Below are 19,243 nucleotides of genomic sequence, written 5' to 3' on the forward strand. Positions count from 1 at the left end.
AAGATTGACAAGTTAATTGTTTTGTCCTCTTTTGTGTCTAAGTGCTTCTACCTTCAGATCCTCTCAGTGCGCCAAAGAAGAATCCACCCCCAACATCAGCAGCAGTACAACCCAAAGCACTTCATGGCACTCAGATGCAGTTGTCTTTTGTTTTGAGGATACAGGCCAAGAGGCATCTCAGAGCATTTTCCTGGGGCCCGTTCTGTGTTAACCAGAAGAGCAGAAGTTTAGGGTCACAGTCCATGCTGTGCAGACCTGATGCAGGGACTCAAGACATAGAGGCAGCCATGAGTTCTTCAGTTCAGTTATTTGTGTGTGTTTGGAATATGCAGAGCCCTCTAACATGTGGGGTTGGGAAGGGACCCTCTTGCTGGGGACTAAGAGCAGCCTAGCTGAAGAAACAAAAAAGGAAGAAGTATTTCCTGAAACCTGGGACCAGGTTTGCTCAACAGAAGCTGGAACCATGGAGACACCTGTCTGGCCAGAGCTGGAGCCATGAAATAGATGCAGCTGTTGCTAGAGTTGCTACTTGTGGCAGAGAATAAGGGAGGAATACCCGGGCTTCTCCCTTTCTTCTGTTCACCAATCTCTTGCCAGAACCTCCCAGGGCCTGCACTGGGAACCTTGGGACATGCCGATTTCAGTCCACTGCAGTACAACGGAGCAGGGAAGGGCAAGGAAGAAATGTTAAGGCAAACAGGACAGGGTGGACTGGCACGCCATGAAACTTCAGAGACATTCCAATAAAATCAGGACCAAGAAAAATATGCTCTCTCATATATGTATTTATATGATGGTTTTTGAGATAGGGTCTCCCTCTGTCAGCCAGGCAGGAGTGCAGCGGCACACTTACAGCTCACTGCAGCCTCCACCTCCTGGGCCCAAGCAAGGAGCCCACAGCAATCCTCTTACCTCAGCCTCCCTAGTACCTGGGACTATAGGCATGGACCACCATGCCCAGCTAATTTTTTTGTATTTTTTTGTAGAGACGGGGTTTTGCCATGTTGCCCAGGCTAATCTCAAACTCCTCACCTCAAGCGATCTGCCCGCCTCAGCCTCCCAAAGTGCTGGGATTACAGGCATGAGCCACCACATGAGGCTATATTTAATATATTAGAGGTCAAGAATAGGGCAGGAAACAAAAATAAGTGTTATAACCATTGGAAAGGAGGATGCAAAACTATTATTATATATAGAAAATGATTGAAAACTCAAAAGAATAAAGTAACAAGCCACTAGCACTAATAAGAGAGTTGGATAAGATGGCTGAATGTAAGAAAAATAAAGATATCAATATTTTCCAACATAATAGCAATTAATTATTAGAAAATATATTGGAAACCTCTTCAAGATAACAACAAAAACTATAACACACTTATGAATAACAGTTACAAAGAAAGGAGAAGATACGAAGAAAACTACAAAACTTCATTGAGAGACATAAATGATATAAACAAAATGTAAAAACCTACCATTTTCTGGCCGGGCGCAGTGGCTCACACCTGTAATCCCAGCACCTTGGGAGGCCGAGGCAGGCGGATCACCTGAGGTCAGGAGTTCAACACCAGCCTGACCAACATAGTGAAACCTCATCTGTACTAAAAATACAAAAAACATTAGCCAGGCATGGTGGCACCCGCCTATAAGCCCAGCTACTCGGGAGGCTGAGGCAGGAGAATCACTTGAACCCGGGAGGCAGAGGCTGCAGTGGGCAGAGATCACGCCACTGCACTCCAGCCTGGGCGACAGAGCAAGACTTTGTCTCAAAACAAACAAACAAAAAAATCTACCACGTTCCTAAATGAAACAACTCAATACTATAAAAGTTTCAATGCTTTTCAAAGTCATTTATAGATTTAATACAATGCCAATTGAAATCTCCATTTGTTTGATTTGGAACTTGAAAAAATAATTTTTAAGCTAACCTGAAAAAATATTCATGGCAACAGCTAAAATATTATGAAGGGATAAGTTTTCATAAATACTAAATTGTTTTAAATCACAGTATTTTAAATAGTGTGATACCCACTTCTTAGACTCTGCATTCCCCATCCCAGAGGCCTCAGTATTTTTTTTATAAATAAAAAGAACAGCCGGGCACAGTGGCTCAAACCTGTAATCCTAGCACTTTGGGAGGCTGAGGCGGGCGGACCATGAGGTCAGGAGATCGACACCATCCTGGCTAACATGGTGAAACCCTGTCTCTACTAAAAAATACAAAAAATTAGCTGGGCATGGTGGCAGGCACCTGTAGTCCCAGCTACTTGGGAGGCTGAGGCAGAATGGCATGAACCCAGGAGGCAAAGCTTGCAGTGAGCTGAGATTGCGCCACTGTACTCCAGCCTGGGTGACAGAGCGAGACTCTATCTCAAAAAAAAAAAAAGACATGATTCATTAAAAATCATGAAAAACATGATTTGTAAGAAATTAGACCTGCAAGTGACTACAATTCCTCAAGATCTGGAAAAGTGATGAGTAAATGGCAGCCTCCCAGCCAGGTTTTGACCTGAGTGAGTGCACAGCTATGCCCCTCGGCCTATGCAATGCCTCAATGTTTTCCAGACGTTGAATTCTGGGCTGAGGAGGCATAGGTTATGTGGACAGCATCCCATTCTACTTCCAAGCTGACTTCTGAGGCTGGATCCTGAAAGTCCTGATCAACTGCTACACTGTTTCCTGTAGACTGAATTGCGTTCCCCAAAAATTCATACACTGAAGCACTAATGCCCAATGTGATGGTATTTGGAGATGGGGTCTTTGGAGGTAATTGGATTTAGATGAGGCCATGAAGGTGGGGCCCTCATGATGGGATTAGTGCCCTTATAAGAAGAGGAAGAGACACCAGAGTTCTCTCTCTGCCACATGAAGACACAGTGAGAAGGCAGCTGTCAACAAGCCAGTATCTGAGCCCTCATCAGAAACTGACCATGCTGGCACCCTGATCTCGGACTCCCAGAACTGTGAAAAATAATTTCTGTCATTTATGCCACCTGGTCTATGGTACTTTCTTATAGTAGACGGAGTAGACTATGGCACCATTGCCCCCATAGCAACTCGAGGAGACACAAGTTTGAACCACAATGTGGAGGGTCTCCCCCATATCCTGCCCAATCAAGTGACATTTTTACAGGTTGCAGGACAAGGTATTGACAGTTCTAGAGTGGGATAACTCTCAGTTTCCCTTCTAGATATCAAGTATTTCCAGGGGAGGGGGATTTTCTACATATTGCCAGGACTTCATTGTCTCCTTTTCCTTTCTTATTCCCCCACCTTGACAGCTATGGTTGCTGACCTCATTCATTCAGTCTACACTTACTAGGTGCAGGTGCTCTTCTAGGTTCCTGGGAGACATCCATGAATAACAAACAAAGATCCCTGCCCTCCTGAAGCTTATGCTGTACTACTGGGAAACAGGTAAAAACCAACTTAATTAAAAAAAAAAATGTTTTTTGAGACAGAGTCTCTCTCTGTCGCCCAGGCTAGGGTGCAGTGGTGTGATCTTAGCTCACTGCCACCTCCACCTCCCAGGTTCAAGCAATTCTCCTGCCTCAGCCTCCCAAGTATGTGGGATTATAGGCACACACCACCATGCCTGGCAAATTTTTATATTTTTAGTAGAGATGGGTTTTACCATGTTGGTCAAGCTGGTCTTGAACTCCTGACCTCAGGTGATCCACCCACCTCAGCCTCTCAAAAAGCTTGGATTACAGGCATGAACCATTGTGCCCGGCCATATTTTAAAAGATGATAAATGCTGTAGGAAAAAAATAGAGCATAATGTAGGCGTTATAGACTGAATGTGTTCCACTGGAGTTCATATGTTGATGCCCTAATCTCCAGTGTTACTATATTTGGAGATAGAGTCTTCAGGAGGTAACTAAGGTTAGGGGGGCGGGGCCCTGAGCTGATAGAACTGGTGACCTCATAAGACAAGGAAGAGATCTCTTTCTTTCTCTCTCCACATGAGCACAGAGAAAGGCCATGTGAGGACACAGTGAGAAAGAGGCCATCTGCAAAGAGATTTGGCAAAGCCCAGGAAAAGAGCCCTTAGCAGAAACTAAACACACCAGCATCTTGATCTGGGACTTCCAGCCTCCAGAATTGTGAGAAAACAAATATCTGTTTTTAAACCACTCAGTTCATGGTGTCCAAATAAAAATCATCAAAGCAAAGCCAAAGGGAAGTCATCTCAGACAAAAAGACAAAGGGGGATCATCTTAGAAAAGACAGAAAATTGCACAGTCCTTGGAGGGTACGTGAGAATTTTGTGGTGGACGGCTTTATTGACCTACACTATCTCTCACACACACATACACACACACACACACAGGCACACACACACAAACACACCCTGGCCCACCACAGCACAGCCACATGAGCCCAGCCAACTCCAGACTCCAGCTTGGCAGTGGAGGTCATTCCTACCAAGGGGAACCTTGTCTACCAAAAGGAACTTTGAGTGTAGGAATTTCCATTCCTCCACCACTTCCTGAAGATGCTGGCCTTACTAGGAAGCGCCCCACTCTGGAAAAGAAATTACTTGTCAACAAAGGCCTGTGTAAGCCTCAGAGGCACAGCCAAGGGCATTACATGACAGGATGCTCACATGGCCACAGCCTGCAACAGCTGACACAGGCACAAAAAGCAGCTCACTCATAACAAACCAGAGGTTGGCTGAGTAAGTCATAAGATAGTCATTCAATATAATGACAAGCAGCCATTAAAATTAACGTGCTGGTGTTATATTTAAGAATGTAGTGAAACACTCAACAGATACTGGTAAGTGTAAAAAGTAGGATGTAAAACTGTGGGTAAAATCTGATCCAAATTTTGTAAAGAAAAATAAGTGACAAGGAAATATACCACAATGTTAGGATTATTTCTGGGTTATTTTCTCTTTAAGGGTTTTTGTATTTTCTAGATTTCTGCAATGAACACGTATTACCATCTGAAAATAATGGCCATATTAAGATAGTAAAGGTATTCACATTCAAAGGCTTATATGTATGATTAATTCTCCGTGTAGCCAGCTTTCCAGAAATTCCTACTGAACAAATTCATTCAAAAGCACAAAATCTATAAAGGAGTCATTGACATCTAAAATTAAAAGTACTCTCCTTAGAGATAATTCTGCTTCTAAGTGCTTTGAACTATATATTTTTGCCTTACTCTTTTTGACAGTGAAGAGTCTTTTCAGGAGAAACAAATCATGATTTTTCCAGGGTTCTCTGTTCACTGCTTTCAATTTTCCATCCTTTTATGACATTTATGAGGCAAAGGCCATCTCCTCCCTCAGCTGGTCATTACGTTTCAGTCTGATGGGCACCTGCTATAAAGAAGCACAGGACTTCACATGACTTTGCCAAGTTTACCAGGCCAGCTATGGCGGGACCTGACGGGGTGGAGCTCAAATCAGAACTGAGCTGGGGCAGTGGAGAGGGTAAGTCACCACTCCTGAACTAGTGGTGTCACAGAAAGAGAATCAAGAAGCAAAATAATAGGACCCCAAACATACACAAGAGGAAAGAAAAAAGACCAGAGAGGAAGCAGGAATTATGAACAGAAAGCAAGATTCTGGACCAGTAAAAGGACAGTCTTGCGAAGAAAACCAGAACCCCTTGAACCGCCTCAGATAGCTGAAAGATAGGGCACGTTAGAAGAAAAGCGATGGCCCAGCTACTCAGGAGGCTGAGGCAGGAGAATCGCTTGAACCCAGGAGACAGAGGCTGCAGTGAGCTGAGATCCTGCCACGGCATTCCAGCCTGGGTGACAGAGCGAGACTCCATCTAAAAAAAAGAAAAAAAAAATAAGTTATGAGCAGCCAGCTCCCATTTGTTGGTGACCTGCTTTGTCACAATAGTCCTATGAACTGCTATTATCTTCATTTATCAGATGAAGAGAGTCACTCAGAGAGTGGTTTCTCCAAGTTTATCCAACTGGTAAATAGTGGGGTGGGGATTTAAAAATCTAGATGTAGCTAACCACAAATCCCACTCTCTGTGCACTATGAATCTGTTTCAATTAGCAATAATCACACCTCAGATAAACCTCATTGGCTACGATATTGCCACTGCACAAAGCTTATGAATCTGTTACAGACTCCAGAACCAGGCAACAGTGGAAAGGAAGGTGACTCCTTAGAGTCAGAGATGAAGAAGGCATGGTAAGATTGTGGCTACGATATCCACAACGGTTGACCAACCAACCCCAAGAGGAAATCATCCAACATCACATGCAGTGACTGTTGAAGGATGACGATGATGAGTCTATCTGAAGTCTTTTCTCTTTGTCTCTGATTTTCTGCAGTTTGAATATGACATGGCTACATGTAGATATTTTTATATTTATCCTGCTTGGTGTTCTCTGAGCTTCTTAGATCTGTGATTTGATGTTTTGGAAAGTTCTCAATCATTATGACTTCAAATAATTTTTTTACTCCTTTCTCTCCTCTCCTTCTGGAAGTCGGATTTTGCATAGGTTACATCTTTTGTAATTGTCCTACTGTTCTTGAAACATTAAGTTCCAAGTTTTTATTACAAATATTATTATTGAGCCAGGCGTGGTAGCTCATGTTTGTAATCCCAGCACTTTGGGAGACCAAGGTGGGCGGATCACAAGGTCAAGAGATCAAGACCATCCTGGCCAACATGTTGAAACCCTGCCTCTACTAAAAATACAAAAATTAGCTGGGTGTGGTGGCATGTGCCTGTAGTCCCAGCTACTTGGGAGGCTGAAGCAGCCTTTAATACGGGTGGCGGAGGTTGCAGTGAGCTGAGATTGCGCCGCTGCACTCCAGCTTGGGTGACAGAGCGAGACTCCATATCAATAAATATATATATATATACACACACACATATATATATAATTATTTCCTTATAAGTATTATTCCAAATAGTGCTATTATGAACATCCTTTTTCTGTATCTTTACATACATCCCTGATTTGTCCTTTAAAAAAGTTTTGTTGCAGAATTGATGGATGAAGACTTCAGATCTGTTCCACAGGGGGCTCCTGAAGCCGGGGCTTTCCGTTCTTATGTTAGGACTTATTACCTTATAGTCTGCTGTTCATTTTAGTGCTGTGCTAAAACTGTAGATGAGACTACTAGTATCTTTGTCATGCAAGCCTTAGGACCTGTGATGGTTAATATTAAGTGCCAACTTGACTGGATTGAAGGATACAAAGTATTATTTCTGGGTGTATCTGTGAAGGTGTTGCCAGAGGAGATTAACGTTTGAGTCAGTGGACGGAGAGAGGCAGACCCACCCCCAATGTGGGTGGGCACCATCCAATCGGCTGCCAACACGGCTAGAAAAAGCAGGCAGAAGAAGGTGGGATACAGTGGCTTTCTGAGTCTGCTGGCTTTCATCTTTCTCCCGTGCTGGATGCTTCCTGCCCTTAAACATCACACTCCAGGTTGTTCAGTTTTTGGACTCTTGGACTTACACCAGTGGTTTACCAAGGGCTCCTGGGCCTTCAGCCATAGACTGAAGGCTGCACTGTCAGCTTCCCTATTTTTGAGGTTTTGGGACTCGGACTGAGCCACTACTGGCTTCTTTGCTCCTCAGCTTGCAGATGGCCTATCGTGGGACTTCACCGTGTGATCCTGTGAGTCAATTCTCCTTAATAAACTCCCTTTCATATATACATATATCCATTAGTTCCATCCCTCTGGAGAACCCTAATACAAGATCCCCACAAGACACCCACGAATACATGCAGACAACTGCAAAATGGTTTTATTCCTCTTACCAATGGGCCAACTTCTACCCCTACTACACCCCACTGTCAGCAAGAAGTTAAAGCAATTGTTCGCCTTTTCCCATCTCTGTAGCTCACAACTCAAGAATGAGGTGTGGTCAAGCTCAAATTGGGGATGGAAATTGTCTTTACAAAAATTATGGCAGTGAGAGAAATCTGACATATCTAACTCCCTCTTCCCCTCTTGCTTCTAGCCTCTCAAACCAACCATCTTTGCTCTTTCCTGGGCATAGGCCAAGCTAACTATGGGAGAAATTTAGTTTATAGTTTAACCTTAAAGCAAGGATGATAATAGCCCCTCCTTGTTCAAGGATAGAATCGCCTTTGTAAAACTCATGACAGCCCACAAGGTTCGAATTATGGGAGGGGCCGGAATTCTGCTAAGACCTATGCATAAATGATAACTAGTCACTGTTTACTGCTCAGGAGGCATATGGCGTGGGCACAAAATTGCTAAGTTCCCTAATCACCCCTATAGACAACATTCCTATTGTAAAACCTAAGACTGGCGTTTGAGGTATTTTTCAGACTTCGCATTCTAGTCAAATAACATCTCCCAGATGGATGACCCTCACCCAGGAACTGACTCACCACACAAAGGCAGTTTTGACACCCCTATGAATTCATCCCCAGTCCAACCAATCAGCATTCTCCATTTCCTAACCTGCCTACCTATCAAACTATCCCTAAGAAACCCTAGCTTTCAAATTATCTCAGAGACCGATTTGAGAATTAACTCCCATCCTTCCACTTGGCCAGCCCTGTGATTATTAAACTCTTTCTACGAAGCAAAAAAAAAAAAAAATTATGGATGAAATAAATGATATGCAGAATACTACCACTGTTTAAAACTATACTAATAAATTTCATACCAAAAAAAAAGTTTATAGCAATTTCCATTCCCATAGAAGAGTGTGAGCATTCTTGGTCCTTCACAGCCTCACCTATCCTGAGTAAAATACCTTTTTAATCTACACCAACTTGATCTCCGGGGGGGACGGGGGTGGAAATCATATAAAGTATTAAACATACCATATGTTTAATGGTATGTTTAATACTAAATGCTAAATATACCTATTCCCCATTTCTTCAGAAAGCATGCTAAATATACCTATTTCTCATTTCTTCAGAAAGCATGCAGATGAACTCTTTATCACAAAAAAAGTATTTCTGAAAATGTGTCTGTAGAGAGGATATGTCTTAATTGAAAAAAAAAATCCTCATCAGTTAGTTTAAGCAGAAAAGGGATTTATTAAAGAATATTAATAGCTCATGGAATCATTTGGAAAGCTGGAGCAACAGTCTCAAGGCTCAGAACTGGCCTGGTGAGTCAACTTTTGCCACCGTCAATGACCAAATGCCAGATGAAATTCCTGATTTAGAAGTCCTGATATGGGAGTGGTTGAGGAAAAGCCGGAACTCAACTCAGCTTTGGCTCAGAATTGGCATACTTACTGTCTTTTCCATCGGCCCAAGCAAGTGATATGGCCAAGTCTGGAAATGGGGTGGGGTAATATTCTCCACCTGTACGGAGGCACGAGCAGGCACAGGTGACAGGCAGGGCTGTGTAATCCTCTTACAGGGACAGGAGCAAATACTGGAGAAAAGTTAATATAATCGACCTATTTTCAATCTACCAACTACCAGTAACCAATCATTAACTGGAATATATATTTTATACATATATATCTGAGACAGATTTTCCCTCTGTCACCCAGGCTGGAGTGCAATGGCACAATTTCAGCTCACTGCAACCTCCCCTTCCTGGGATCAAGGGATTCTCCTGCCTCAGCCTCCTGAGTAGCTGGGATTACAGGCATGTGCTACATGCCCAGATAATTTTTGTATTTTTAGTAGAGACAGGGTTTTGCCATGTTAGCCAGGCTGATCTAAAACTCCTGACCTCAAGTGATCCACCTGCTTCAGCCTCCCAAAGTGCTGAGATTATAGTTGTGAGACACTGTGCCCAGCCAGGACAAAATATTTAACTTGTCACTTTCCTTGACTTCCTCAAATGTAAAAATATCTTCAAGTACTCTTCTTGCTCTGAAATTCTAGAATTTTAAGTAAAACTTTATACATTAAGTCAAATAGTTAACTCACTAGGGTGAATATTAATAGGAAACATAAAGAAAGCTTTGTTTAAAGTAAAAAATAATTTTACATGCAAATAGTCATTCCTCAAATAGACATTTCATAAATCTTCTCAAATATCAGCTTCTCTTAAAGTAAAACTCATTTAAATGTCTCTGCTTTTACTGTATCAACAAGTACAAAAAATCTAAAATGTAAAGGTCAATAAACTATGGACTTTAGGGAAAGATTAAATTTTATTTTAAATAAACAAGGAGCTAGAACATTTCCAATATTTTCATTTTGCTTTAGTGGCTACCAAATACAGTTAGGCTACAGACTTACTCAAGGAGCATGGATATTAGATATGAAGGCTTTTGAAAGAAAATTCTAGGCTGGGTGTGGTGGCTCTTGCCTACAATCCCAACACTTTGAGAGGCCAAGGCAGATGGGTTGCTTGAGCCCAGGAGTTTGAGACCAGCCTGAGCAACATGGTGAACCTTGTCTCTTCCAAAAAAAATACAAAAAGTAGCTGGGTGTGGTGGCTCACATCATAGTCCCAGCTACTCAAGAGGCTGAGATAAAAAAATCGCTTGAGCCCAGGAGGCAGAGTTTGCAATGAGCTGAGATCATGCCACCGCACTCCAGCGTGGGTGACAGAGCAAGACCCTGTCTCAGAAGGAAGGAAGGAAGGAAGGAAGGAAGGAAGGAAGGAAGGAAGGAAGGAAGGAAGGAAGGGAGGGAGGGAGGTTCTGACTTGATAGGGAAAGGAAATAAATTGCAGTAGGACAAATTAACACAGTAAGGAAATATAGTTAATGTCCAGCATTGAGGATTTAGATTGAAGAGTTAGTCTACTCTTTATTCTGAAGTCCACATCATGTAGCAATAAAAAAATTGCTAAAATATTAATTTTGAGAATCCTGTGCCCCAAGTCTCTGGTGCATGACCTGAGCATCCAAATCCTCTTTGATTTGTTGCTATCGCATGTGGACATTGCTGATTTAAGAAATAATTATTATATGCTACAAGGGTAACTAATAATTAGGGATTCGTGAAGGTCTCTGAAAGTTCTCAAAAATCACAAAGGTTTATTATATTTTTTAAAGAAGACACAAACAAGTTTTTAAAAGAAAAATACATCTTTATAAATAAGGCACAAGCTACCATGCATAATACAAAGGTCCATAGTCCAGTTGTCAGATGCAACATTAGTTAAGACTCTTCTTGTTGCAAGTGACAGAAACTCAACTCAAATTGTTGCAGGCAAAGGGTTTGGGCTTGTTAGTGAAAAGCCTCGGGGATCATATTAATCTGTTCTCACATTGCTATAAAGAACTACCTGAGACTGGGTAATTTATAAAGAAAAGAGGCTTAATTGACTCACAGTTCCCCAGGCTGCACAGGAAGCATGGCTGGGGAGGCCTCAGGAAACTTACAATCATGACAGAAGGTGAAGGCAAGCAAGCACATTTTATCATGGTGGAGCAGGAGAGAGAGAGTGCAAAGAGGAGATGCTACACATTTTTAAACCATCAAATCTCATGAGAACTCACTATCATGAGAACAGCAAGGAAGAAATCTGCCCCCATGATCTAATCACTTCCCACCAGGTCCCTACCCCAAAAATGGGGATTACAATTCAACATGACATTTGAGTGGGGACACAGAGCCAAATCGTATCAGTGATTTTCAGGCCTGACTTGATCTAGGAGCCCAAATAATGTCGTTAGGACTCAGTTTCTTTCCGACTATCATTCAGTAGGCAGCTTCCTCGGCTCTCATCCTCCCAGGTTATATTCCAGCAAAGATGAGACCCCTTTACTCAGTGTCTCAGGTATAAGTCCCTGGATTCATATTGATCGGATCAGTTTTGGTCACCTGCCTGCTCCTGATTAATCTGGCCTTGGTCACTTGTGCTGCCTCTGGAGAAAGGAGGGAGCCCCCACCCAATCCACAATCCACAGGGATGGAGTCCCAGAGAAGTGGTTTTCCAAAGGAAATTCAGGGTGTCCTAATCCAGAAAAAAAAAAGCAAATGCGTAATAGGTGATCAAAACAGTAAATGTTGCCTATGGATGCTGATATGGTTTGGCTGTGTCCCTACCCAAATCTCATCTTGAATTGTAACTCCTACAATTCCCACATGTCCTGGGAGGAACCCGGTGGGAGGTGATTGAATTATGGGGGCGGGTCTTTCCTGTGCTGTTCTTACGATAGTGAATGGGTCTCACGAGATCTGATGGTTTTAAAAATGGGAGTTTCTGTACACAAGCTCTCTCTTTGCCGGCTGCCATCCATGTAAGATGTGACTTGCTCCTCCTTGCCTTCAGTCATGATTGTGAGGCCTCCCTAGCCACATGGAACTGTAAGTCCAACAAACCTCTTTCTTTTGCAAATTGCCCAGTCTTGGATATGTCTTTATCAGTAGCGTGAAAACGGACTAATACAGTTGCTTAAGATAAAACCAAAGGAATCTGTGGCTTCAATAGATGAATGCCAGATCCTAAGCAAATGTAGGTGCAGCATCAAACTCTCCCTGTTTGGAAAGCAACGGAAAGTCCCAGGACTCTGGCCAACACAAGTGTTCCAGCAACTGTGGTGAAGCATAGCTGCTCCATGACTGCCCCAGAAAAACATCCTAAAACTTCTGTAGTATCTGTTGCCTTTCTGCCTTTGAAAGTTTAACCATTAATGTAATTGTCAGAGAAACCACACCACCAGCTCAGTGTTATGTATGAATTGATGACCTTATTTTTCACTGAGCCAGCCTTCAGTACAGCCAAATTTATTCCTTAATCTGTTTATTTTTGTGTAATTAGCAGCCTGCATGTTTTAGGTGTTCATTTTTGTGGTTTTTTTTTTTTTTTTTCTTGGAGACAGGGTCTCGCTGTGTTGCCCAGGCTGGAGTGCATTGGTGCAATCACAGCTCAGTGCAGCCCCAGCCACCCGGGCTCAAACAATTCTCCCACCTCAGCCTCTCGAGCAGCTGAGACCACAGGTGCAAGCCACCATGCCTGGCTAATTTTTTGTAGAGACAAAGTCTCACCATGTTACCCACGCTATTTTTGTGCTTTTAAACACACGTCAGAATAAACAGTGCAATTTATTTTGGGGGGAAAAAACTTGATTTATGCTATTGAAATTGCTGAACTAGCATTAGACTATGTAGAAGATAAACGCTAACCTAAGTATATACATTTTTTTCTGAGGAGAGTCCACCCCATCTCAAAGGGGTTGATGACTCAAAAAGTGCCCAGGGCACTGGCCTAAGCTCAGGACCTGCAAAGCACATTTTGCCCATATCAAAAAGACCATGGAGCATGATGAGGACATGCCAAGGCAATGAAGTCAGACTCAGAGTTTAAACCTTGGCTCTATCTACTCTGTAACCTCATGCAAGTTACATGGTCTCTCTGCGCCTCATTTTCCTCATAAAATAAGGATAATAATAGCTCCTACCTCAAAGGTTTATGCTGTAATTAAATGAGATAATTTATGTCAAGTATCTGAATCATTAACTGATCTGTAGTAAGTAATGAATAAGGGCCGGGTGCGGTGGCTCAAGCCTGTAATCCCAGCACTTTGGGAGGCCGAGACGGGCGGATCACGAGGTCAGGAGATCGAGACCATCCTGGCTAACACAGTGAAACCCCGTCTCTACTAAAAAATACAAAAACTAGCCGGGCGAGGTGGCGGGCGCCTGTAGTCCCAGCTACTCGGGAGGCTGAGGCAGGAGAATGGCATAAAACCCGGGAGGCGGAGCTTGCAGTGAGCCGAGATCTGGCCACTGCACTCCAGCCTGGGAGATAGAGCGAGACTCCGCCTCAAAAAAAAAAAAAAAAAAAAAAAAGAGTAATGAATAAATGTTAGTCATTATTATAACTACATAAATTTGGTTTTCATATTTCTCTTCCTTAAACTTTCAAACTCTATTTGTTACAGTATAATTAATCCATAGTTTATGCAACTTCAAGATGCCTATACTCACCATATAGTAATATATTTACATAATGAGGACATACACACCTGGAATTCGGTACTAAAAATTTACAAATTAAATATCTTGTATTTACTACATATGTATATAGCATTAACTGTGTATTGAGGCTGTAATTAAATACTAATATTAACCCATTTAATCCTAAGAATAACCCTGTGAGGTAGGTTCCATTAGTATCCTTCCTTTACAGATGAGGAAACTGAGTCACAGAGAAATTAAGTAACTTGCCTAAGGTTCCATAGCTGGTAAACATTAGATTTAGGTTTGAACCCAAAGAATCTGCTTCCAGAGTCAAGGACTTTAACTACTTTGCCATTTGTGTTTCATTTTTGCTGCTCATTTGACGGAGAAGGAAGGGTTAGAAGAAAGAGAAAACAATCATCAACTTCTGGCATTTAGGAAGCACCTACTGTGCTGTGGCTTTCACACTTACTTTAATACTTTCATCTCTGTTAAGACTTTTAAGAACAATCATAAAAAGATTTTTATAGGGCACTTAAATACCAGAAGTTATCTCATTTAATATTTTAATAGCACTACAAAATAGGTGCTATTATTACCGCCATTTTACAGATGGGGAAAGTAAAGCTTAAAAGGATTAAGTGATGTGTCCAAAGTCACATGGGTAGTAAATAGTGGAGCTGGGCTTCAAACCCACAGTCTGGCTTTGAAACTCTTGTGTTTAACCATAACACTCTCCTCACTCCCTAGCCCTCTAGGGTACATATTATGATGCTATTATTAATAAATCACATGAAATTATTTGACCTCCATTCAGAGGATACTGACGACTGACACTGTTATCTATCACTTTGGAAATGGGAGAGTAAAGCCACGGAGACTAAAGAGATACTAGAAAGACCCAATGAAGTGTCAGTCTTGTCACTGGGAAAGCTTACTGCAGTCCACTTGGAGAAGCAAATGAGTGTTCCTCCAGGGTTTCCAAGCTCTCTTTCAAACCTATCTTTCATCCTGGGAACTCTGATTCCCCATGGTGCTATTGGAAAATAATACATTCTCTCCAAATTATTATGGCTCGATTAAGAACTCAAAATGGGTTAGGGAGGATATGATGAAATATAAATGTGGAATTCTCAGAATGCTAATCCTATCATTAGACTGCTAAAGGCAGGGTGTTTCCATTAACTAAGAATTTCTAAGATTCTGGTGTGTATCTGAGGACAAGAACTCCTTGTCACCCAGGGCAGAATTGTGAAAAAACTTTGAGAAAAGTTTTGGATTCGGAAATTAAGAAATATGGAGAAAATGTTTAAAAACATTCTACTCAGGAGTTTGACCTAATGGTAATAAATGCCAGAAACAGAGTTTAATTTATGGAATCTCTTCTTTCTTCCTTTTTGTTTTGTTTTGTTTTTGAGATGGAGTCTTGCTCTGTTGCCCAGGCTGGAGTGCTGTGTCATGATCTCGGCTCACTCAACCCCCGCCTCCCAGGTTTAAGCTATTCTCCTGTCTCAGTTTCCTGAGTAGCTGGGACTACAAGCGTGCACCACTACACCTGGCTAATTTTTGTATTTTTAGTAGAGACGGGATTTCTCCATGTTGGCCAGGCTGGTCTCAAACTCCTGACCCCCAGTGATCCTCCCACCTCGGCCTCCCAAACCAAAGTGCTGAGATTATAGGCATGAGCCACCATGCCCTGCCTTTTTTTTTTTTTTTTTTTTTTTTTTTTTTTTTTTTGAGATGGAGTCTCGCTCTGTCGCCCAGGCTTGGAGTGCAGTGGTGCAATCTTGGTTCACTGCAACCTCCATTTCCTGGGTTCAAGCGATTATTCTACCTTAGTCTCTTGAGTAGCTGGGATTACAGGTGCACACCACCATACCCAATTAATTTTTGTATTTTTAGTAGAGACGGGATTTCCCCATGTTGGCCGGGCTGGTCTTGAACTCCTGACCTCAGGTGATCCACCCACCTCGGCCTCCCAAAGTGCTGGGATTATAGGCATGAGTCACTGCACCCAGCCTAATTTATGGAATTTCTGTTGGCCAAGTCCAGAGAAATTAAGTTTCTGGGTAACTCCTAGGAGGGCAGGTTCAACTTTAAACTGAAAGGAATGACTAATGGCAAACACATACTATGTAGTTCACATATCATGCTTTTTAATTTTACAATTGTAAAGTACCAAAGACCAAGCTGAGAGAAGCAGCCAGTCTAACACAAGCATGTGTGCCTGTAATTTACATATAGTATTATGCCCCCTTAAACGAGAATTCTTCTATGTGGTCCACTGGCTATGCTAGGCTGTGTTAATCTCTGAGACACTGCCTTCTGCCCAAGTGATCTAAATGCTAAGATTTCTGGATACTGATGGGGATGTATTTTCCAATGATCTCTATGACATCAACATCTTTGTCTGGATCCTTTCCCTTTGGTATTGGCAGGTGACTTTCTGCTCTGCCCAACTTGTAAGTTCCAAGATTTGAGTTCAGGTTTGGGAGTAGGCACGTCAGCCCAAATCTTTATATTCATGAGTCCTTAGGCCAAAGTACCATGATAATGTCACTCATCAGCACTTCATTACAAGGTTCCGAATAGGCTGGGGGGTTTCGTCTTTACTTTTGATTTTTTCAAAATAATACTTGTACTTTTAAAAATACACTTTATATTTTAGGGCAACTTTAGGTTCACAGCAAAATTGAGCAAAAAGAATAGAGAGTTCTCACATGTCCCCAGTCCCCCAGTGCACAGCCTCCCCCATTATCAACACCCCCCACCAGCCTGGAACATTTGTTACAACTGATGAAGCTGCATGGACACACCATTATCACCCGGAGTCCAGAGTTTGCATTAGGGTTCACTCTTAGTGTTATTCCTTGTGTGAGGTTTAGACAAATGTATTCACCATTGTAGTATCACAGAGAGGAGTTTCTGCCCTAAAAATTATTTATACTCCAACTATTCATCCCTCCCTCCCCGCAGCCCCTGGCAACCACTCATCTTTTGACTATCTCCATAGTTTTGCCTTTTGCAGAATGTCATATAGTGGGAATCACACAGTATGTGGCCTTTTCAGATTAGCTTCTTTCACTCAGTAATATGCACTTAAGTGTTTTCCAGGTCTTTTCACGGCTTGATAACTCATTTCTTTTCAGTGCTGAGTAATATTTCATTGTCTGGATATACCACAGTTTATTTATCCATTCACCTACTAAAAGACATCCTGCCGGGCGCGGTGGCTCAAGCCTGTAATCCCAGCACTTTGGGAGGCCGAGACGGGCGGATCACGAGGTCAGGAGATCGAGACCATCCTGGCTAACACGGTGAAACCCCGTCTCTACTAAAAAATACAAAAAAACTAGCCGGACGAGGTGGCGGGCGCCTGTAGTCCCAGCTACTCCGGAGGCTGAGGCAGGAGAATAGCGTGAACCCAGGAGGCGGAGCTTGCAGTGAGCTGAGATCTGGCCACTGCACTCCAGCCTGGGCGACAGAGCAAGACTCCGTCTCAAAAAAATAAATAAATAAATAAAAATTAAAAAAAAAAAGACATCCTGATGTTTCCTGGTTTTGTTTTCAATGAAGAAAAAAGTCCAAATCATTTAGACAGGTTCATTGAAATAGGTGCTAATGAAATCATACTATTGTATGATGTTTCTAGGACTTGCTTCAAAATAATAATCATGTGAAACAACATGGGGAATGGGTCGATGTGACCTGAAAGTGGATAACGAGTAAGTAGGGATTCTTCACATTATTCCTCCACTTGTATATATGTTTGAAATTCTCTATAATAAAAACATTTTAAATACATTCCTGGCACCAAGATATTGTTTAGAACATTCTCACAGCCTGTCACACGCTTCCCTTCTCTGAAAACTCGGTCCCATTGTCTGATTCTTCAATCAATGCTGCTGCTGAGGGGCTTCTAGAAGTCCTGTGAGCAAGAAGAAGCTAAGATCCACTGTGCAGGCCTGAGGTCATTATTCCATTAGCAAAGTGTTAAGAAACAGAGTTAGGGAAAAGTACTGAACAAGCAAGATCTGGAAAGAATCTATGATGTGCTGATCACATGGTGCTTGATTAGGAGAAAGTAGCTAAGAACCCAGAAACGAAAGCAATTATGCTACCAGGATTAGGAATCGCTAGAGATAACCAGCCGGGCATGGGGACTCACACCTGTAATTTCAGCACTTTGGGAGGCCGAGGCGGGTGGATCACTTGAGGTCAGAAGTTGAAGACCAGCCTGGTCAACATGGTGAAACCCTGTCTCTACTGAAAATATAGAAATTAGCCAGGCGTGGTGATGAGCGCCTGTAATCCCAGCTACTCCAGAAGCTAAGGCAGGAGAATCGCTTGAAACCAAGGAGGCGGAGTTGCAGTGAGCTGATATCGCGCCACTGCACTCCAGCCTGGACAATAAGAGTGAAACTTTGTCTCAAAAAAAAAAAAAAAATGTTATTTTTATACAGCTAGAATTCAATGAGCACTTACTCTGTGACCATCACTATCCCAAGCATATTACATATTACATGTGTATTAATTTATTTGATTTTCACAACAATTTCTGGGAGGTGGGTACCATTGTTATTGCCATTTTGCAGGTAAGAAAACTGAGTCATGAAGAAATGAATTTGCCCAAAGGGCCATGGTTGAGAAATAGCAGAGCCATGATTCTAACTTAGGCACTCTTTATACTCAGTCTAACCACAGCCTTTACCTGCAGGCTACACTGTCCCTAACTACACAATCACACACATTCACTCAGTCACCAACACAGTTTTAGAGCAGCAGGAAAGGCTATCTGAAAGAAATGCTACCTCATCTGAGAAAAGAGGGGAATTAGCCAGAGGAGAAAAGAGAATAGCCCAGCTAAAGATACATCCTAAAACTGAAAGTGACTCAGCAAAACCAGAGTGAGGATTTTGAGGAAGGGAGTGGAGAAATATGAGGCTGTGGGCACAGAAGCCAGCTTGTAATGAGACTTGTAAACCGTGCCAAAGAGAAATGGGAAGCCACTGGAGAACGCTGGGGTTGTGGGGAGTGAGGTAATCAGATTTGTATTTCAGAAATACAGATACTCTTGCTACAGTGAGCAGAATCAACTGGAGGGAGAGTAGGCTGGAGGGAGGAGACTAGTTAGGAGGTCCTTATAACGTGAACAAGAAACAAAGGGACTTGGAGGATGGATGTGGGGGAGGAGGGATGGGAACTCAGAGATAATCCCCAGACTTCTGACCCGAGCATCTGGAAGGATAGTGGTGTCATTTACTGAGATGAATAACATGGAAGAAGGAACAGTTTAGTGTGACAAAGGAGGGGGAATGATAATTAGATAAATGAGACACAATCCTGCTAATAATCCAGAATATGCATATTAGATGTTATTTCTCCCCAAGTTTAACAAATCTGCTCATATGAAAAATTAGAAGTATTCTTGGGGCGGAGCAAGATG

General features: G+C 42.3%; 1 pseudogene; it reads right to left on the reverse strand.

Annotated features, from left to right (window-relative positions):
• Positions 1-5,966: 5,966 nt before the first annotated feature.
• LOC117073937 lies at positions 5,967-6,082 on the reverse strand (annotated as a pseudogene).
• Positions 6,083-19,243: the final 13,161 nt, after the last annotated feature.

This window comes from Trachypithecus francoisi, unplaced genomic scaffold (genome assembly GCF_009764315.1).
Source record: "Trachypithecus francoisi isolate TF-2019V2 unplaced genomic scaffold, Tfra_2.0 Lachesis_group4, whole genome shotgun sequence".
Classification (NCBI taxonomy): Eukaryota; Metazoa; Chordata; class Mammalia; order Primates; family Cercopithecidae; genus Trachypithecus; species Trachypithecus francoisi.